The following is a 23,199-nucleotide window of genomic DNA, read 5'->3' on the forward strand; positions in this document are numbered from 1 at the left end:
ACAAGATATATTAAAAGCTACACAACCTTTTGATCCACTAGCTGATAAATAAGTTAGAGATAAAATTCTTTATTTAATTGTGTTCCCTGGCTTGCAAATGGTATATCAAAAAATCAGTATAAATAAGTGGGGAATGATGACTTATCACCTGAAGGATAGTGGCGTTTTGGGGAAAGATGTACTTTTTTATATGTAATGGTGAAACTGCTTAATCTGTAGGCTCTTCTCACCCTTTTCATTTGATGCTATAACTTCAAAAGCCCCAGTCATATAGCTTATGACCTAGATACCTCTTCCTTCATGCCCCTTATCAATTCTATAAGGCCTTTCAGCTTCCTGCCCTGTTCTGCACCAGACATGAATGTTACTACAACATCTGCAGAATTACTCTCCTTTAAATAATATTTTACTTTATCAAGCATTTTATAGGGAATAGTTATTTTACTGCAGCAAAACTACCCTTGTTAAAATCTCGGTGCTATGTACTACTGCTCCTTAGGAACCAGGGTCAATTAACACTTGTATAGACTTTTCGAAAGAAGAATACTGGATTCTGGGAAGCATGCCCTAAAGTATTTTTAAAATCTCTGTATAAATCTTGCTTTATTGTTTTCAAGTCCGGCTAGTTAGATCTGGATTACATTTTGTTTAGGTTGCTCAGATTTAGGCTTATCTGCACTGCTTGGTTGCCCCATTGCTAGAATGGAACAACTATTTTTTGAGGGCAGAAACAGACAACTCACCTCTCTCTCATCAGAAATTTAACTTTTGGGTGTTTTTTCCTCCTTGAAAGTAGTCTTTCCTTCTTATCTCTGCTTGAATACAGGTAGTCCTCACTTAGTGACCACAATTGGGCCCAGCAATTCAGTCATTAAGCACAGTAGTCACTAAGTGAAACTGCAACTGTGCTTATGATCTTACTTCAGCTTTCCTTTGCCTTATAGATCTGCAAAGTTTGTAAACTGAGGATTGATCACAAAGTTACTTTTTCATCACTGTTGTAACTGCAATCAGTTGCTAAATGAGGCAGTTGCTAAACAAGGAGTACCTGTACTGTAATCCTTTTCAGCTGGAGCACTTTACTCCCTTACAGGCCTACCCCAGCAGTTCACTGGCTTTTTGCAGAGAAAGGACTTCCCCTTCAATTGAAGCAAGAGTTGCCCATATCAATAACAGCTTTTAAGAGCCCCTATTACCATCAGCAGTAAACTAGGAGAGTGGCTAAGTGTTTTGCCTAATATGTAATAAGATCTTTGTTTGAAACCTAGCATAATTTTTTTTTACTACTGTTTTTTTCCTTCAGATACCTGACTAGCTTGGCTTTTTAAAAAAAGGGAGGAGGAGGAGGAGGAGGAGAAAAGGGAAGGACAGGGTTCTAGGACTTCCTTGTTTTTCCAGCCACTTTTATTTCAGATCCCTGGAAAAATGAAACAGTGGAACTCTGTACTTTTTTAAAAAAGAGAGAGCCTTCAGTTAGCTACTGAAAGCTAGTGACATAGTAAAAGGAAAAATGTGTTTTTAACAGTTTCTGTTTGAACCAACAGTGGCCAAATGCGAATATGTGTAGCTCAGGGTTGAACTGAGCTGAGAATATGTGTAGCTCAGAGAAACTCAAGAACTCCACAGTGGCCAAATGCTTGGCCATTGTGTTATTTTACTGCGGATGGTAAAACAGGGCCCATATTGCAGGCACCCAGAGCAGCCTGCTTCTACTGCCCACCCTTGGTACACCACTTGCTTTCTGAAACCTGGAGGCAAGGAAGACAGCAACATCTAAGTACCACCAAAGGATAAGACAGATCCTGAAGAGCCAGCTCAATGGGAAGAACAAGATCCATGCCATCAACATATTGCCCTGCCAGTCATCAGATACCCTGCTGATATAGTGAACTGGCCAAAAGAGGACATGGAGGCTGCTGATGTGAAGACCTGGAAGCTCCTCACAATGTATCAAGGTTTCCACCCCAAGTCCAATACCCAGAGACTGTACAACAGCTAGAAAGAGGGCAGGCAGGGTCTGGTGAGTGTCAATGCCACTGTCGTGGATGAAACGCAGATGGCACTCAAAGACGAGCTGCTGAGAGAATGCCTGAGGCAGCAGCAGACATGGGAAGCTGAAGCACAGGAAGTGCTATGACAAGACAAGCCTCTGCATGGGATATATCATCGACAGATAGCTGAGGTGGCTGACATTGGGAAATCCTGCCATTGGCTGGAAAGGGCTGGATTAAAAGACAGCACTGAGGCACTGATCATAGGAGCACAAGAACAGGCACTGAACACCGGATCCACAGAAGCTGGAGTCTACCACACTAGACAGGACGCAAGGTACAGATTGCGCAGAGAGGCCTAAGAAATAGTCCAGCACATATACTGCATGGCACAACCAAGTAGCTAGCATTGTGTGTAGGAACATCTGCACAGTGTATAGTCTAGACTCTCGCAAGTCCAGATGAAAGATTCCACAGAAGGTCATGGAGAATAACAGGGCTAAGATCCTGTGGGTCTTCCAGATCCAGACAGACAGGCAGGTACTGGCAATCAACCAGGCATCGTGATAGTAGACAAGGATCAGAAGAAGCGGTGGTGATAAAGGTAGCAGTGCTGAGTCATGACAACATCAGGAAGAAGGAGTATGAGAAACTGGAGAAATACCAGGGGCTGAAGGAGGAACTGGAGAGGATGTGGAAAGTAAAGGCCAAAGTGGTCCCAGTGGTGATAGGAGCACTCGGGGCTATGACTCCTAAGCTGGGAAAGCAGCTCCAGCAGATCCCAGGAACAACATCAGAGCTCTCTGTCCAGAAGAGTGCAGTGCTAGGAACAGCTAAGATACTGTGCAGAACCCTCAAACCCCTAGGCCTCTGGTAGAGGACCTGAGATTGAGGAAGACACGGACCACCCATAGGGATGAGAGGGGATGGATGGATGGATGGATGGATGGATGGATGGATGGATAGATAGATAGATAGATAGATAGATAGATAGATAGATAGATAGATATCCTAATTTTTTCCATGAATATTTTGGTTCCCTCAAATGTTAATATTTGCCACATAAAAGAAGCTGCAGTGACATTTGTACCATCCCCAGAGTGAATATAAAATTCCCTTATTCTATTATAAATTTCTGTAAGAACAACATGGATTTGACCAGAAGATGGCTGGAAGGAACTCTACAGTATATTGGCAGGTCGCCATCTAAAAAATGTTTATGGCTGGATATGTTGGAACAGTCTTTACCTTGCTCCAGACAATAAGCCAGGGCTGGCAAAGACTCAGCTAAAAATTTAAAGAATCCTAGCCAGTTCTCAAAGTAGTTTGATTCACATTTCCACTGACACATAATTGGACTAGATCAGTTTAATCCAAAACATACTAAATAAGTAGCTTAGGCTAGAAGTATCACCATGTTCTGGGTAAAGAAACAAGACCTTCATTTCATTTGCATCTACATGAAACTTTGAACTTCATCTAATATTTCTACTTCTAATATTTAGAAGAAAATAGAAATTGCTACGGTCTGTTGGTAACAGATCCTGATATTAAGTCTGGCATCTAAAATACAGTAAAATGCTACTATCATCTGAGACTTTTTCACCTGATAGCACATATGGCTCTTACTGTACATATCAATGCTGATTGATGACAGTCAACCTAACACAAGTACCCATAAAAATAATATGTATATGTACAGTATATATTGTGTATTCATGTGTTGGGTATATAATGCAATACTCTACAACTTTTAGGGAGTCAAGAGGCACATTTTGGTCTATGAATGGTAAGTTGACTTCAAAAGATGGGGAGGGGAGGGAACAGCAAAATAACCAAATCTGATTAAAGTTAACATGAGTATGTCACATGTATGATTACTTCCAATAACTTTCCCTTATATCACAGAAAAATTGCAACTCAGTAGCAACTTTTAGAGGAATCCTGGGGATGAAGCCAAGGATTTGGAAGACTGCAGAAGGTCCTTTGACCTCAAGTTGTTCAATCTTGCTATTACAGTCGTCCATAAAATGACCCTGCTACTCTACAGTCAAGAAAGCTTTGACTTGTTGTTTTTTAAGGTACAGAATAAACTAGTTAAGCCTTTCAGTGTAATAGAAGCTTCTGTTTTCTTAGTATCAGTAGAGCAGAATAGGTTGTATGAATGTGTGTACAGTAGACCATACAAATGATCACTTAAGTTATCCAAGATAAGAATATGGTGATAGCACTTGGCTCTGTTTCCACTCCATCTGAATCAGGAGAGACTATATAAAGGCTGAATGGTTGCCTAGAAACAGCAGTCAACTGTATAAATAAGGTGAAGCTGAATCCGGAGTCAAGAAGTGCTGTTGATAGGTGATTCTGAGACTTGGGAGTTAGGCAGACAGAGGAGGTTCTGTTGCATCTCAAGAAGAGGGATGGAAACAAAGTTCCCTCAGAGTTTTGATGGGAGCAAAACTGGATATTTTCATCCCATCAGATTCTGGGTGAGATCTGATTGTGTCCTTTCTGGCTTAAAAAAAATAAACTGGACAGAGTAGCAGAGGTTAGTTTACTTTAGCAAATAATTGTGATGAGAGATCCCTCCTTCTTAGGGTGAGATTAAGGCCAACTGACGCCCTAAGCACAGCCTAACAATGGTGCCCCTCAGTCCTTCCATTGCTTAATTGACAAGACATTAAGACTCAATAAGTGCTGAAAATTAAAGTTGGGTGTGTGTGATGGAATGGAATTATGAAGGCCAAGCTCAGGGAGATAAACATTTTCTTAGCTCACCAGAACCGCATGGGAGGAACAAGCGGATGAGACTGGCACCTCCCTGAGGAATTCACACTGTTGTAGTTGGAGGACTTTGGGAACTGGGGTTTTAGTCTGGGAAGATTCTTGCTAGAGGTTGTAGCTAATAAACATAGCTGGACTGAATTGGCATTGTCTCTTGGAGTTCCTTGGGCTAGGCCTGACATCAATCTTCCCAGACTCAAACCCCAGTTCCCAAAGTCCTCCAGCCACAATAGTGTGAATTCCTCAGGGAGGTGCCAGAGTCATCCTCTTGTTCCTCCCACGCGGTTCTGGTGAGCTAAGAAAATGTTTATCTCCCTGGGCTTGGCCTTCATAATTCCATTCCATCAGTGTGGCAGTGAAAGAGTTAAAGGCATGATAGCTAGGGGAAAAAACTCTGTGATGCTCCCCCCCATTCCCATGGTTCCCTAAGCATGTGTTTATTTCACTTAATGGATAATTCAAGGCTGCTGCTCCTCCTCCTATACTGAAAGAGACTGATCCACTTAAATCAGCATCAAAGGTCTTCTTTTCCCTCCAGAATTTCCTGCAACTATCATATGATTAGTCCAACTTGCATGATGATTCCAGGAAACCCTTGAGGAAAAATAAGAGGCTAGGGCTTTTAAATGCACCAGGATTTTCCTGGTTTGCTCTGTTGTTACAAATCTCCATTGTCAGCTAAAGATACGTGTGTGTGTGTGTGTGTGCACGCACGTGTGTGTGTCCTTGTTTGAATCAGCACTGCTGAAGCTTTTTTTTTTTTTTACCGTCCTTCAAAAACATGTCAACATTTATGTGTGTTATTGTTTTATTTTGTAACTTTTGTTTTGGGATCATTCTGATAACAAAAAGTGAAACAAACATTACAAATAAATGATGACACATGAGTTGGAGTGAATATTCTTAAGTCCTTTTAGTGGTGTGGTAGGCCCAAGAAGCCAGAGTTTAAAATACAGTATATACACAGTTACTATTTCTAAGAGAGTTAAAAGATAATATAGTTACTCCTCTAAAAGGACTTTCATTCTCCCTCTGGAAACTTCCCTCTCTTTTATTATATTAGAAACCAAGTGACTTTTTGTTATAGCCAAGTCTGGAACTGAAAACCCTGCAAAGTATAAATAATTTACATTTTACAAACATTTGATTGGAAGTAGGGTTCCAAAATAATCTTATTTCCTGTTGTGTCTGTACTGTACCATGACTGAGATGCTAGATCTGATTTCATGGCAGGTTACCAACATCAACTCAACACTTATATTTTTCCAGCCGAATAAATGGCTAACTCACCTAGCACTGAGTACATTGAGTTCTTGACCTTGTAAAAATGCGTCAGAATAGTTAATTTAACATATGGAAGTAATATGGCCACATTATTTAAACCTCTTTTTCAGTCTTCTGTGTCTGGACAAATTATTAATTGCCTAACCCGACAGCTAATGTATTTAGCAAAAACTAAAAATTTAAGCATGAGATTGAATTCAAATTTTGTTTTTCTCCCAATGACAATATGCACATGTGTGTATGCATGTTTAAAAAAAATACGTAACAAAAAAATCAGTATTTTATCCATCTATCCTTAAATCTGCCTCAAATTATCTTTGGCATTACATTACATACAGTTCTTTTTCAGACAGTCACACTCAACAAATGCCTTTTTTAACTTCTTTGGCATTTCTTCAAAAAAAATACATACTTCACTTCTTTGAGCAGAAATAGATTACAGAATTAGATTACAGACATTTCCAAAGGGCAGAGCAATGCCGAGATATGAACTGCTGCATTGAAGCTTGTGGTAGTGTAACAGGAAACAGTCTTCCCCAGGAACATCAAAAGGAAAACAGAAGAGAGAGCAACAAAATAGACTTTCATGAGTTCTGCAACAACACTGCTGCCATTCACTAATGACATCTCAACCAATAACATTCCCACATCAGCCATATATGATAGCATCATTCAACAAATCACATGCTGAAGTCACCCACTTGGTATCCACGGCACTTTTTCCAGTACGTCTAATATCATAAGTCAGTAGTTAGAAAGGCAGAAATTATAACCAGCAGCCACAAACATCAGGACTAGCTGCTTATGTACAGTAACAGTCTAGTGTAGGGGTTCTTAACATTTCTGTGCCATGAATCTCTTTGAGGGTCTGGTGAAACCTATGGAACTCTTCTCAGAAAGAAAGAAAAAAGTATTTAAATGCATAAAATAAAATGCAAAGATATAGATTGTATTACAAAGGAAACCAATTATGCTCAAATATAATATAGTAATATATGTGAAAATAGCATAATCCTAGTTCACAGACCCTCAGAAATATAGGTTAAGAACTCCTTATAGAGATTGCTGGGGCTTAGAGATAGATTGATATGAATGATCCAACTATTCTTTCCCCAGTCAATACACTCACCTATGTATACCACCAACAAGCAATACAACACAGAATGGCTGAGTATCTTGCAGTGGCTGCTTTTATAGTCCTCCTAATGTCCACAAAGGAGGCTAGTGGGAAGCAGAGCCAATTAGTGATCCAGGCAAAAATTAGGTTGACCCCAATACAGTATGAGAAATTGTGAGAAATACCAGTAGAGTGATACTCATAATTTTAGCTCTTAGTCCAACCTCCTAAATAGCAGAGTGAGGGGAAACAGCTACATTTAAAAAGATTTGTAAGGCTGCTAGTCCTAAAGCTTAAGGTGGTCAGTATCAGGGATTATAATTTTACATAATCCCTGATACTCAACAAATGTGAAATTCTGCTACTCCAGGGAAACTCTATAGACTACCTATTAGACTCAGCTGGTCAGGAATATAACTTTGGGCAGATGAAATATTTGGAATACTTCAGTCTTACTGAAGAGGCTGAGATAAGGTCTCTAGAAAGGCCCCACAAAAATGGGTTCTCTGGAACTCCCACCTCAGTCTTTTCATTTATTTTCATTTCCTGTAGCCATAAGGCATGCATAAAAATAAGGACAGAAGAATATAGGCAAGAGTCATCTGAATCGATTGACAGTAGTGCTGATTCCAATCATGTCACTATGGATATTTATATCATTTGATTCTCCTCTGGAGGGGAAAACTAGAATTTAATTAGAATTTCCCCCAATTCCAAACAAACAGATCTCAGCTTCAGATAAAATCAGCCTCCATCTTGCCTTACAATCAGTCCTAGTATGTAAGTGGTTCCTAATGTCTCTATCTCAGCGTAGCCTTATTACTATTGGAATACTCACAACTACAGCCTGTACAGTACATTATTTTATATCTTAGTTAGTCAGTGGCTACTATCCCTATAACTCTGAAATAACTCTCAGATTATCAGAACAGATTTAGTAGCTGCTGTAAATGGTTTCAGGATAGCTACTAGAAACTAGAACCATAGAATAGTCTTTTCTTTTGATATTGCTCACATGCTTTATAAATTCCTACTACAAGCTATTGTAGATGAAATGGAGAGAGGAATCAAAACAGAAATGAGAGAATTTATATAAAATTTTATTTTAACCCAAGATGGGAAAAAATGCAACACATTTACTTCATACGTTATTGGTTGCCTGCCTTTCTCTTTGCTTTTCAAAGGAGTTATCCAATATGCCCTTTTCAAAACTAAATAATACTTCTTGGCAATTATTTCTGGATAAAAGCCAAACAGACTGGTAAATAAGATGGAACAGGAAAGGAAGATAACACAACTGGAAAAATCCTTGCATCCCAATTTGAACCAAATGAAATAACATTTTTCCTATTCGTTACAAAGTAAGACATCTCAGTATCTGAATCTGGAGTTAGAGTTAGTTAACAAACACCCAGTCTTTCAATTATTCTAATCACATTTGAATCCTTTTTCAGTCAGAGACAGAAATCACTATAATTTTTGAGGCACTGTTTCAGAACTGTCCTTTAATCTTTTTCTTCCCAGTGTTTATATTCTGTCCTAATCCTGCTGTACACTGGGCAAGTAACAATAAAACATTGAGTACAACCCCCTCCCCCAATAAATAATACATGTGTATAAGGCATCTAAGAACAACAATGGGCCAAAAGCATGTTCAGATAAAATGGTTTTAACATTTTTTATGAAAAGTAGGCAGGATTGGGACCATCGTGAACTCCAGAGAGAGGGTGTTCCAAAGAGTGGCGGCCATCAGCAAGAAGGTTTGGTCTACATCACATGAACCATAGAAAGAGGGGGGACCATCAACCATTACACCTTCTCTCTTTGTCCACACTGGATGAGCAGACTGGCAAGATTTTGCCTGATTCATCCTAATAATAGTCACCTGCAGAATAAGAAAAAGGTACAGAATTATTTCTCTTAATCTATGGTAACTGTTTAAATTTACTGAAGAGTACTAGCACTCTAATCTGGAAAATATTACAATACATTTCCTATCTTTTCTAGCATCGTGGGACAAATATATCTATTGTCCCCTTGGACAGATTCTCATTCATTCATTCATTACACAAACATGTACAATCCACTATGGAGTTGTTATTTAAGGAAAAGCTATATTACAGGTTGTATGCATTTTAAGAGCCAAAAAACAAATCAGATACAAAATTCAGGCCCAGGTAGTTTCCACATGGACCTTTTCATGTCTTTTGAACGTGTTTACTTCATTATAGTACCTTCATAGGGCACTCAGATAACAACAAAGTATTCTGGTTATCAGCAGCACACATATCCTTTAACATGATTAAGGATAAGGATATCACTTCCTATGACACAGACCCAGATACACATGCACATACACGGACACACAACTTGTGTATTTATGCAAATAACAGCTATAGAAGCCTTAAGACAAACAAAATTGAGTGTTTGAAGAAATACTGCAGTTCATCATCCTGGAATGTACTACCCAATATAATGATTTTTGAGGCATATCTTCCTTAGCTAATCTCATTTTAATCCCTTAGAAATATTTCCCTTACCTTCAATGCATTGCTTGTTTGTTTGTTTTTGTATTTTCTGTAATAGCTCCTTATGCTGCAGTTATGTAATAAAATTTAAAAAATCAACTTTGTTTTAAAACACCCATTAGCTTTATAGTCACAAGGAAAAGCTTTTGAATGGGACTGCACAGCACCGTAAATTAAATAAATAAAAGGTGAAGGAAAGGAACCCAAATGTATTATTTTTTTTAAAGGCATAGGAGATTTAACCATGATTTTTTTATTTTTTTTTTTGCTGTTTATGTTGACAAGACAGGTGACACTTCATAAAACAATATGCACACGCTTAAAGAATGTTAGTATTGGGGAATTTAATAGATCAAACAAATATTAAAAATACTGATGTATTCTATACATGGATGGATACAAATGTATAATAAAATGGAGAGAGAGAGAAAGAGAGAGAAATAATCTGCTTTTCAAGATTGTTGAAAATACCAAGAGGCTGATTGGCCAATTGCTGAACTTTTAATATAAGTACAATTTTCAAAAATTTTATCCATTTTTACTTACACTGGAATTTTCTAAAGTCTACAGAGTAATTGTGTATCAGTGAAGACCTTAACTAAACAAAAAAAAGTAGTGTTGGGTATTACTTGGGAAAAGTCATTTATGTTTATATAACATACTCTGGATTTTGACTACATTAAATCGATACATCTATACTTGATGCTAAAAGAATGAAAAATATGTCATTATGAAGAACAGATGGAAGAGATCTTTATACTGAATAATAATCATCTTCAGAGGCAACAATTGGCTGGCTCAAATACAATGCTAAACTATAATGCAGTCTTTATAATGAACGTAACCTCTTGCCAAGTTCACATGTGTCTTCCATCCCTCTGTCAACCTAGCTATGAGGAAGAGTTCAGAAGCTTTGATTTCTGTCTTAGATGTCCACAGTTCATGCATTTAAACTCAAGCAAATTGTAGTTAATCTTAATAATAATTAGTGGAAACAAGTTCGTTTCAGATGGCCGGTGATAAAGCTAACTTGTTTTCACCAACCATAGTTAACATCAACCACAGTTCAGATGTGGATGATATAAAAATCTTGAAACAAAACAGATTCTTCTAATTTGTTGCTGTGGATGTGCAAGGAGAGGAACAGAATAAGGTAGGTGAGATTCATTTTTAGAACTGTAAATCAAGGGGGAGCAATCCATTGCCCACAGACCACATGAGGCCTCTCCCAAATTTATAGTTCCAAGAGTACCCCCAATCATGCCAGTAAAATGCAGTGGCCAAACTTCCTGTTTTCCTAATATATGTGGGTTGTGGGTTTATTTTATGTTTTTGCATTAAAAAGATACAAAGCAGTACATATAGCTTCTACAAAGCAGGGAAATAGTAGATGCATTAAGATTCTCCAATCTGATGTGCTTCTTTTGCACTTTACAAAGCCCAATCACTCTTCCTCCAAAAAGGTCATGAATCATAGATTTTTTAGAAATGGCCTAAAATAGGAATCATTAACAAATCAGTTCTACACTGCTTGCATAGTCTCAGGTCAGTCAGCATACTGGAAGAAAAGTAGAAACAATATAAATAAACATGAAGGAATTATTAAAATATTGGATTTAACTTTCAAATAAACCTTCTGGTCTGTGGGACACATATAAGTTACTGTACGTGTTAGGGAAAAAGGGCCACACTAGAAATTATTGGTGGCATCAGTGATAAAACTCACATAGGATTATGCAATGTTAAGGTTTTGTTTTTGTGTAAAAGTATTTCTTACGTGGTGACAGTTGGTGAATTTTAAAAGCCCAATTCTTCATACAAAGTGGAATCGCAGTGTGATCATTGCTCTGTAATTGGGGCAGAAGAAAGGAACGCAAGAACTGCTGTCTTAATGAAGTGGTAAGATTGAACCATAAGCAAGCTCCCAAGAGGCTGGAATTCAGGCAGAAAAGTGTCTTGTGCAGACGCTGATAATGGCCATCATGATAAGTTGTGGTGGTGCTAATTATGTGTTTTGTGAAGAAATATTTTCACTTGCCTACCCTGTATCTAATTCCCACTGATATTATTAGAAGACTTCCATGTGCTAATATTATGAGGTTGAAAAATATCTGTTTTCTCTTCACCATGTACAGCTTTGTAAGCCTCAGTCATGGCTACTATCCATATGGGTAGTCCTCTGTTAACAACAGTAATTGGGACAGGAATTTCAGTCGCTAAACAATGTAGTAAAGCATAACATCATGTGACCACATCACTTAGCGACAGCAATACCAGAAGTCCCCATTGCTATCATTAAGTAAGGATTCTGGGTTGTTAAGTGAGGACCTCCTTGTGACTTCCTGCCAGCTTCCAACAAGCAAAATCAATGGGGAAGCTGGCAGGAAGTTGCAAGTCTCAGGTGGCTTGCAAACAGGCCGGTTGGTGGGTAAGTGGCTGCTGTGGCCTGGTGCGAGTACAGCCAGGCTGGGAGTGGCTGCTGCTGGGGGCAGGAGGGTATGCAAGCGTCTGCTGTGGTGCCTCACAAGTGCAGACAGACCAGAGTGGCTCCTGCCGGGGTGGGAGGGTGCGCAAGCCACCCGGCACTCTGCCACCCCTGCTGCTCCCAACTGACCTTCACCATATTCTTCCTCCCACTGCTGACGAGGCTTGCCTGGCCTAGCCCTTTGTGAGTCAGCTGCTGGCCATGTGAGGCCTTGTTCCTAAGGCTGGGTGTGGAACACGTGTAATGGAATGTGAGGGTGACCTTGGAAGATGGGGGGAAGAGATGCTACCTAGGGAATGATCAGATAAAAGAGAAAGGAGTCCTCAACGGAGTAACAGGCGGTAAATAGGGAGGGCAGGAGATTTGTACTTTCAGACTTGCAAGATTCTGTTAATGTAGCCTTACAATAAAATAAAATTAGCTCATTTAGTTGTGTTTCCTCTCTGATTTATCTGGGAGGGTTGACACAAGGCCTCAGAAAGGCCGCAGGAAGAAGGCCTCACATGGCCAGCAGCTGCCTCAGAAAGGGCCAGGGGAAGGTCAGCTGGGGATGGCAGGGGCAATGGGGTGCAGGATGGTGGGGGCCGCAGAGAGTGCAGGGTGGCCAAAAGGGAGAGATGGGGAGAAGATAGGCAGATGGGGGGAAGTTGAAGCCCACCCTGCTGTTGTAAATGCAGGTGGGCTGCCAAGTGCCTGAACTGATCATGTGATTGCAGAGGTGCTGCAACGGTTGTAACTTCAAGGAGCAGGCATAAGTATCATTCATTCAGCTCTGTCATAACTTCAAACAGTTGCAGAACAAATGATTGCAACTACCTTATTTATCTGCAAGTGTCCCAGAATTCAAATGTCTTAATTCCAAGCAAATATTTATAGGATTATGCTTGATTTTTTAAAAAATGTTGCTTATATCTTAATGCAATATGTTATGAAATAAAATTAGTAATGAAAGGCTAAAGGATTTGGACTTTGTAACTTAAAAATATTAACTAATTTTCCCAAGGATTTTGGTGTGACCTCAAAAAATAAAATGCCTCCTATATAGTGAAGAGAAACATAGGAAAAGAAATTGTTTATCATGTAGAATGTACTATTGTGTCTTATTGTTTCCAATAAGAATAAAAGTTTTAAAATAAAATAGAAGCAGAGGTTGAGCGTTCACAGCCATTAAGCTCCATAAATATGTAGTGTTTCTGTTAAAATCTGAATTTAAAACTAGGCTAAACATTCTTTCACATATCTCTTTCTCTAATCACATCCCACTAAGCAAAGCTCATAGTCTGGAAAGATGATAAAAATATACTTTGGATAGGATATTAATTCTTAAATCTTATCTAGGTCAGTGTGTCCTTGAATATAACAAGAGACACCATCACTTGAGCCAAAAAGTAATTTGATATTCAGTAACATTAAATCAACTTTTCTTAAAGGAGTTTGATTTTAATACATTTACTATAATTTAGATTTTAAAAAGACTAATGTTGTTATAATTTTATTTGGAAAGTAAATAAACATCAGCACTTATCTGTGTTACAACTGCCATAAACTTACATTAATTCAGTTTCAGAAGACAGCCTATAGTTACATTTCAAAAATAATTATGTTTTCTTAAAGGATCTGGTTCAGCCCTTCAAGAGAAGCAACATTTTGTAGTGATACCTATACTGTGAAAATGGAAAACTGTGAGAAATGAAAACTGTGCTCATCTCTTTTAGAACAAAGACCATTTTGTAAACATAATAAATACTTCAGAAGTGGGAGTGAAATCAGATCATCTCACCAGGTGAAGAAATGCTGAAATCCATCCAGCAGTCTTTCCCCAACCGTATAGAATCTAAAACTCTGATTTCATGTGTCATCTTAATTTGAGTAATTTCTTATTCAATATCCATTTATATTTTCTTACAATATTTGATTTCTTCTTAGAGGTATGCACGAAGTGGGACAATCTTGGACCTATATGCAGAGGAACCAGCTTTAGTAAACTAAAAGGACTTTCTTCTGCTTATACTTGCATAGGATTCTGTTGTGAACTCCAAATTCAAGTTAAGGAGAGTTTTTGCTCAGCTTGGAAATGTTGCTAAATAATTAGCAAGTTCAATATTTGCCAACTTTTTTTTCTTTTTTTTGAGCCTAATAGGACCAGTTGGTAGTTTTCTTTTTCTGTTTTGGAATCCTCCACTGAAAGTGATGTGGGGAAGGAGGACAAAATTAGTTATAAGTCAGCTGAGACAGTAGAAGGCATCCCAATGTTAGATGCGGGGCAGATGGTTCCCTCTTGCCATCGTTTATACATTGTGAATGCAAAAGATTTGTAACAAGTATTCTGCAAGTATTTAAAAGTTTTACACTTTATCTATTTGCTATTTCATCTGAAACAAACAGATTTGATGGTTTAGCAGTCCCTCTTACCATTTTAATAAGGAACCTTAACCTTCTGTGTCTATTAAAAAGAATAATCATTATCCCAAATCGTAACTAGTCATTGTTTCCAAGCATTCCAAGGCCCAAACCTGTTGTATTACTTTGGGCAGACCTGTGGCTCTATTGCAGATTTAAGAAGCACTAAAATCTGGCCTTGTAAAATCCAGAAAGAGAGAAAAATAGAAATGGCCCCAGAGTTAAAGCACCATTCTGCCATGGCCTGGTAGTGGTAATGAAACCAAAGAAAAGGTAACTTGAAGCTCTGTAGAGAATGGTAGGAATAAAGCTTTGTTTTAAAAAACAGTAAAAATCCAGGGCTCTCCTGCCTGGGCTTTTTATTGTTGCAGCTGCAGAGCAATCTTAAACTCTCTGACTGCCAAATGAGGGACAGAGAACAGTGCCAAAAGAATGTGCAAATTTCAATTGCACAGCCTTGACACAGCCTATAACACGGGCAACCCAAGGTTTGGCACCAAGCAGAAAGAGAGGGTGGGTCTGAAAGAATGTTTATTTGTTGAAATAACCTATCCCAACATAGCCACTTTCTCCACAGTCACCCCAGGAGGAAACCGAGTGTCTGACTCTCTCTACCACTACAAAGACAAAGCACATTCGAAATCAAACGGAAACAGTCTACTACACATTTTTGATAGCCTTGCCTGATAACTTTCCTTCCTTCCTCAATATAAAAGCAGGGTCCCATTCTTGCATACCATCTATATCACATTATGAGGGTAATTAGGCCAAATGGTCAAAAATGTTTAGTTCCAACCCACAGCTGTCTTCTCTCTGCCCAGTATAGACAAAAGCAGCTGCAGCCTTCTGGATCGCTGTCTGCAAGCCTTCACTCCTTCTACCACAAGCATTATTATCTTCCCCCATAAAGAGACGGTTTCCTGTTCCTTGAAAGTACCCCCTTCAACTCATTTAAGATTTGTGCAAACCACAGATAAGGTACTTAATTTGTGATCTGGCACCTGGCACAATCCAGCAATTGGGAACAGCCTGAGTTTTCTAGGGAGTGATCATTCTAAAGGAACATCTCAGCATTTCTGCAGTAGCTAGCTATTAAGTCAAAACTTTATTCTGCTTATAGACCAGCTGAAAGGATGGGATACAGTAATTGGGGGGGGGGATCATGAAAATATAATTGATATAAAGCATGAAAAGCTATATATAAAAGATGTATATATAAGAAACATAAAAAGTATGAAACATTAAGAGTGAGAATCTGAAAGGAGGCATAGGAGCATGAGAGGGTATAGGGAAAATAAAAAGTCCCATGTATGTCATGAGAGACTCTACTTATTAGATTATAGAACATCCTAATATGGCAAGCTAGGGGCACACTGAAGCTAGTTTATAATGCTGAATCCTAAGCACAAGCCAAAAGTCATCACCTGATGGATTTAGCACTGCTACATAGAACCTGGCAATGCTATATGTTGTGGCAGGGTTAATGTTACTCTATGCACCCTGGATATTTATGTAGTAATGATAGGGTGAGATTAGTACAAAGGTATCTGTAGTATGAGCATTTGGAAGAGTACATGCCCTATTGTTTCTATATGTACAGAGTCGTAAGGGCATTTTTTTTCAAAAAGGTCAAAATGCTGTAATCCCCAAAAGTGTGCTTTACTGCATCTCAGATGACAGCAATGGACCTAAACCACGCCATCCAGTCTCAGAAAGCTTCCGATAAATCATTATTCCTTTGGGAAATGCATTTCTTGGAACAGAGGAAGCCCAGGTTTGTTGTACATACCTTGTGCTCAAGTTCTCCACGCTCTGAGTACTGAAGTTTTCTGTAGACGTTTCACCCTGAATCTCCACCAGGCTTCTTCAGTGCAACAAGTATGAAGTGGGGCGAGGCTGCCTTCTGGTATTTGTACTCTGCATTGGATTTGAATTCAGGGGCATTGGTTGGTGATTGGAGGTTTCCTGTGATGTATCAATCAATTGGTTCACGCGAGTGCTGTCTCCATTTTAATTGGTCCTCCTCATCTTCATCTTGTGGGTGTTTTGGATCAGGCACTTGGTAGATGGTAGATAATATCCAGCTCAGTGGATCTGTTAATGTTCCATTTATTTGACTGCCAAGCTTCTAGGAATTCTTTGGCTTTTTTGCTATTTTCAATATTATCCCAGTCAAATATGTGGTTAGATTTAACAGTGTGGGTGGCTGTTAAGATATTTTTAATCTTGCTTCTTTACTGCAGTTTTGTGTAGGCTGTTCCAACCACTAGGCATCACAGTGGTCCACAAACCCAGAAAAACACTGTAAAGAATTCTGTGCAAACCAGACAACTACACACCCCACCAGGACGGAACCAATGCCATATACAAAGTTAACCGTCTGAATTACAACCAATACTCTCTAAGACAAATAGGACAGCACCTACCTCAAAGAATTAAGGAACATAAAAGTGCAATAAACAGGCATCTGATCCAAAAAGCCCACAACAAACAGATGAGGAGGACCAATCAAATTTTTAAAAGTTTAAGCATATTAGGAATTGCATTTCAGCAACATTTGAAGGATGACAAACCTTTCAGGCCCACGTACTTGCTGCTATAATGTATAGATGTAGTCAGAAAATATTCCTTCAGGCTCCCAGAGGGCACAATTGAATTCTGTGGAGTCCTTGGTACTCTTTGAGCTTGGTTGATTGCTTGCAGATGTTTCGTTACCCGACTACATAACATCAACAGTTCTGGTGAGTGTGGGGTTTACTCCCTGTTTATATGCAGTAGCTTGTCCTGCCAGTATTGGTGGGGGTGTGGTTTTCTCCTTGGTAGTTCCTTGATTAGGGTATTGTTTTCTGCTTGATTGTGTGTCTGGTATTAATCCCTGCTTATCTGGGTGTAGGCAGCTGGAGAGGATGTGTTCTGGTCATTTTGTTTCCTTCTTAGTTTTTTTTATTGTCTCTTTTGAATGGTGTGTAAATGTGATTTATCTCTATCTGTCTATTGATGGCTGATTTGTTTGAATGCCAAGCTTCCAGGAATTCCCTAGTGTTTTTGGATTTAGCTTGGTCTAGGTTGCTCACAGTTTCCCAGTTGAAACTATGATTGAGTCTGTCCATGTGTTATGAGATTAAGAAGTCTTCATCATGTCTTCTGACTGCTGGTTGGTGGTCATAGATGCACCCTGCTAATCTTATGCCTGTCTGTCCTACATAGTGGCTGTTACAGTCTTTATACTGTATGTTGTAGATAACTCCTGTTTCTTCTTCTTGGGCTACTGGGTCTTTTGGTTTACTTAAGCTGTTTTGGAGGACTTTGTATGCTATGGCGATGCCCTGTGGTTAATTAATTTTGGCTATTGAAATTCTGTCACTTCATCTCTGTTGTTACTTGTGAATTACTTTGATCACTTCCTAAAACTTTATAGAAACATTTCAAACTCATAGATGTTGTACCATCTCATTGTCTTTTCAACTTTACATAGTTTTTTCTATACCTATTGACTTTGTTTCACTTTGGTAAATCTATCTCCTTTTTATGCAGTGTAAGAATTGTTCTCATTTGCCCTCAAGAAAATATAGAAACCTTAAAATTTCTAGTGGACAAAAATAGTCTGCTACAGTTTCCCACATGTATATCCCTGCTTTAACAGTTAGCAACATAAATATTATACATACATACATACACAATTATACAACAGGCATATATTTACCCAAAGTTTCATGGTATTGCTTTTCCTTTTTCATATGGGCTTAACTTTCTCTTCTGCATTTCTAATACTGCCTCATTCATTTATCTAATGTGTGGTGGCAAAAAAAAAAAAAGAAGTATTGCATATATATAAATGAGTCACTGCATTGTTTTTTAGAAAAAAAAAAGATGGAGAAAGCATTCCTAATTTCTTATACAGTTGTCTGCATTCTTGGAGAGGGGGGAATAAAACTCTTTAGAACTTATTATGTCACAGCTGGCAGTAGCACATCTCACCTTAACTAATCTCAAAAAAGCTAAACAGAGTTGGCCCAGTTTTGATGAATCACCAGGAAAATCCCATATGAAGAAGAGGAGAAGGAGAAGGAGAATCACTTCTATATTGTTGCCAAGTCCTTGTAGTAACAGGAATTGAGCCAACCACAGAGGTCTCTTTTAAATGCCTTAACTAACTTGAATAATAATTCTTTGAACTGGTGGATTTGAATTCTCTCTCCTCTTAATCTCTTGTCTTTAAGTTTCTCTGCCCAATGTACAAGGAGAATGTTTGCCTTGATTCAGTATACCTCTTTGTCTTATGGGCTGAACACATTTTGCATTAGTCTAATACTTTCTTCCATCAGGGTTCCTAGATCATGTATGTACCATCTAAGGATTGTCCAGGTGGTGGCCTTTAGGAAGACATTTTGTTTCAAGCAATGCCTCAATTTTATCATATCTTTTTAGTGTCTTCCCCATTCTCATGGAGCCACTTGTGGAGCTTCTCTAGAATCTTGAATAATTGCTAGCTCAACATTTCTTCATATTTTACAATTTCCTCTTAATGCCTTTTGATTGCAAGCCACTTTGGGCCATATTGCAATTCTGCTGTGAATGGTATCTTAGTAAGTTTGAGTTCAAACTTTATAAATCCATCTTGCGAAACAGCCTCACTAGTTTCTATTGGTATTACTTCCAACAGGAATGTTAAGATCAGGACATTAGCCCCCAGTTATAAAAAGAAACGATTGCCTTAGTTCTTGATTCCTAAACTTGCCTGTTTTGAACATGTTCTTAGTTTGCTATAACAAATATTTTAGGGAATGTTATCTGTGTGAAAGTATTACTTTCAGCAGTGTTGAAAGAGCAAGAGGATGTCCCAGAAGTCATATTTTTCCAAATAATTTACTTTTAAAAAGGGAGTGCTATATTATATTTGCTGAGAATATGGGAATGGAGACAAACAAGTTTGTGTATGTGTACCTGGTGGGGGAGGGAGGATTGTCTTAAATTTGGCTTCACTTCAAATGAATATGGTACTAGCTTGAAGTCTATCACTGTATGCAAAATATGAAATATATAAATTAATTTGTTTGGCACAGAAAATATTGCTATCACAGGGAATATGTATCTTATAATAAAAGCCTCAAAATACAGAAAAACATTCAGAAGCTTGGTCTGATATATTAGTTTTAAATGCATGTTTTTTAAATAAATAAGTTGCATTGCGCTGGCAAAAAGCCTATTTTTGTTCAAAAAGCTAGCATAATCTCAGATCCTCTATTTTCAGTGTAGTACTAAATAAACAAAAAACAGTAGATGGGATTCTTAAAGATGTTCCCCAGCTGGCCAGAACTAAAAGTATTAAGTAGTAGTGTTGGCATCAGAAACAAAATAATTGTCATGGAACAGAAATTGGCTCTAAGACTGGAAAATACACACACACACACACAATTAACATTTGTTATCAGTCTAAGTTGTATTGTTGGCCTAACATTGTCTAAATTTATCTATAAGTAATATGGAAAAGAGATAAGTTTAGAATCTTGCACGAAGGAAGAAAAACATCATTCAGAGTGGAACTATGTACATGAAGCCATGGATATATTTCTGCCATGGCACTTGTCCTCTGGAATGTCATCCCTCCTGAGGTGAGGTTAGCCTCAACTCTTATGGCCTTCTGGAAAGCTCTTAAAACATGGCTTTTTTTCAGCAAGCCTGGGGACCCCTAGTAATAGGAAGCCTGCATGCTGGTTATATTGTATGTAACATCTTCCCTCTCATGGGCTTGTTTTATCTATTATTGTTTTAATGGGTTTGTAAAATGTTGTAATTCCTGGTTTTATTGTACGCCACCTAGAGTCACTTTGGGTGAGATGGGTGGCCATATAAATTTGACAAATAAAAAAATAAAATAAAATAAAAATAGGTTGATTTATAAAATTTCATTGGAAAGGCTGAAGTTTGAAGGCAAATTGGGAGTGTGTGAGTAACCAGTTTTATCTTGCTCTTTTATTGCTACTCATATCCCATCTAGGAGGAAGTTCAACTACCTTCAAGTTGTTCTTCCAGAAGTAAAAGCAGTTTCTGACATTTAGGAAAGCTGTATTTAATTTTATTTATTTATTAATTATGTTGATATAATTAATTATAATAATATATAGCTGCCCATCTCAGAAATTCTGACTCTGGGCAGTGAACATAGGACTGAAAAAAAAAACACAACAAAAAGGGAACAAAATTCACAAATAATAATAATAACAATAACAACAACAGTACAATAATACAATACAGCTTTACCACTGGAGAAAGAATGAGCCAAAGCAGAGAAAAATGCAGAAAGATCTGCTCTGTACATAGAGATCAGTATGGCAGAATGAATCTTATATAGTGCACGTTGGAAGACCTGAATGTCCAGGTTAGGGGCAGATTGTCATGAGAAAATCTGTAGTAATAACAACTTGATGGCACATAATCAATTAAAAGAGAGGGAGAAAGACAGTTTGTGCTAATATTTTGAATAATTCTTTTGCAGACTGTAGTGCCACTAATCCCCATGGAGGAAAAATATGGTGTTTTTTAAAACATATTGTTCTTTTAGCATAAAATGTATGTACCTGATTACCATTGTAAAATATTGGGGGGAATCTCACCAGTTTTATATTTTGCAGGTTTTCCATAACTTGTTCTATTGAGGAAAAACTAGAACTGCATGCTAAACAAGATTAAAGTGGATCTGGGTAGTTCAGTTTGTTGTGGGAATTCAGCCATTGATTTAACATGCTATGTCAACCAGGCCGTCACATTAAGCTGTAATATGGTTCAATGTTTGGGCACTGAATGTTGTGCTTTGTTAACCTGTTTTAGCAAATCCAATGAGCCAACTTCAGGTTCTAAGCCAGCGATTCCAGGATCATATGGAAATAAATCCAAGACACACAGTAGAGTTTTATGCAAGTTGTCTTTGTTGAGGCTAGAAATGGATAACCTTTTAGTTATCATGTACCCATTTTAAATTTTTTATAATTTGCCCTTCATCAAATGATACCAAGGAGACGATCAGTGTATAATGAGTGAAACTGTAACAGGTAATAAAATAAAACTCATAGTAAAGCAGCCTTAAAAGGTAATTAAAATATAACAGGTCTGCTTTTCATTTGTATATTTATTTATATTTCAAATTTGTCACTGCCCATCTCACTGCCGAGTGACTCGAGTTGCTTGAGCAACTATGAATGTGTATCCATATGGGACTAGCATAAGAAGTAAATAAGAAAGCTTAGCATGCCATTCCACTTAGAGCTGTGTTGGCTAAAGTTATAGAGCATATCATTTCCAATTATCTTTCACTTTGGGGCCAAATCTTTTATTGCTGTTTTGGACTTCACATTTATGGTCATCTTTTTTTTTTTTTTTTTTGCATGGATGGTGGGACAGAAGAAGCAATCTGTTGTCCTATGCTTGGAATTTAGATATGGAGTATTTAAATAGCATTTCTGCTTTGTAAGATGTTTATGTTGTTGTTACAGTAATAAATATAAATAGCCTATTTATATAATTCTTTTGAATGTTAACGTGCTTCAGCAGAAGTGCTGTGGTTGTGAAAAACAGTTTGTTATGAGGACTTTTCGTCAATTGGTTTTGGGAACTTAATAAAACTACATTCTTGGTGCTGTTTGTCTTGTCAGTAGTGAAAGAGGGGGATACCAACTTTGAAAGTCACCTGATTGTGACATCACCAGTCTCCTGCCAGAACAAAAGTTCATTTTAGTCCACAAGGCTTCTTATGAGTTTGTAAATGAAGACAAATGTTTTCTAGCTTGACATCCAGCTCAAGTTAACAGCTCAGTTATTCCAGGAATCTAAATTTATTGTAGATCATTTTCATATATTGAATGACACACATTTACATAGATATAAGAAAAAAATAAGACATAAACATGATATTTAGACATAAAATTATACATGAATGGAGTTGGATGGAAATGGTAATATATTCCTACATACACTCAACAGTTATTTTAGTTTAGATCTTGTGTCATCTGAATTTGTTTATTCTTTTATTTTCTTCCATGAAATGATGAATTAACGATTCCATCAGCTTACTGCTATTAATCTAATCAATTATGATAACAAAGTCATTAATTTGATTAAATTTCTCAATTTATAGATATAGGCAGTCCTCGAGTTATGATGGCAATTGGGACTGGAATTTCCATCGCGAAGTGATGTGGTCGTAGAGTGTGATGTCATGTGACTGCATCACTTAGTGACAGAAATCCCTGCAATCCCCATTGCCATTGTTAAGTAAGGATCATGGGTCATTAAGCAAGCACCTCCTTGCAACTTTCTGCTGGCCTCCAACAACCAAAGTCAGTGGAGAAGCTGGGAAGAAGTAGTGAGTCCCAGGTGGCTCGCAAACAGGCTGGTGGGCAGGTAAATGGCTGCTATCAGGTGGGGGAGGGTGTGCGAGTGGTGAGGGAGGTGCGACACAAGTGTGATGGGCTTGGGGTGGCTACTGTGAGTAGCTGAGGAGGGTGTACCACTGGCCACGAAGGGTGCAAGAGTGGCTGGGGAGGCAAAGTACAAGCGCTCAGGGAGAGGGTGCAAGGGTTTGCAGGGGGCTGGCGAGACATGGTATAAGCACAG

This window comes from Python bivittatus, unplaced genomic scaffold (assembly GCF_059951505.1).
Source record: "Python bivittatus isolate LINGU-HERP-01145 unplaced genomic scaffold, Pbiv_v1 ctg000850_np1212, whole genome shotgun sequence".
Classification (NCBI taxonomy): domain Eukaryota; kingdom Metazoa; phylum Chordata; class Lepidosauria; order Squamata; family Pythonidae; genus Python; species Python bivittatus.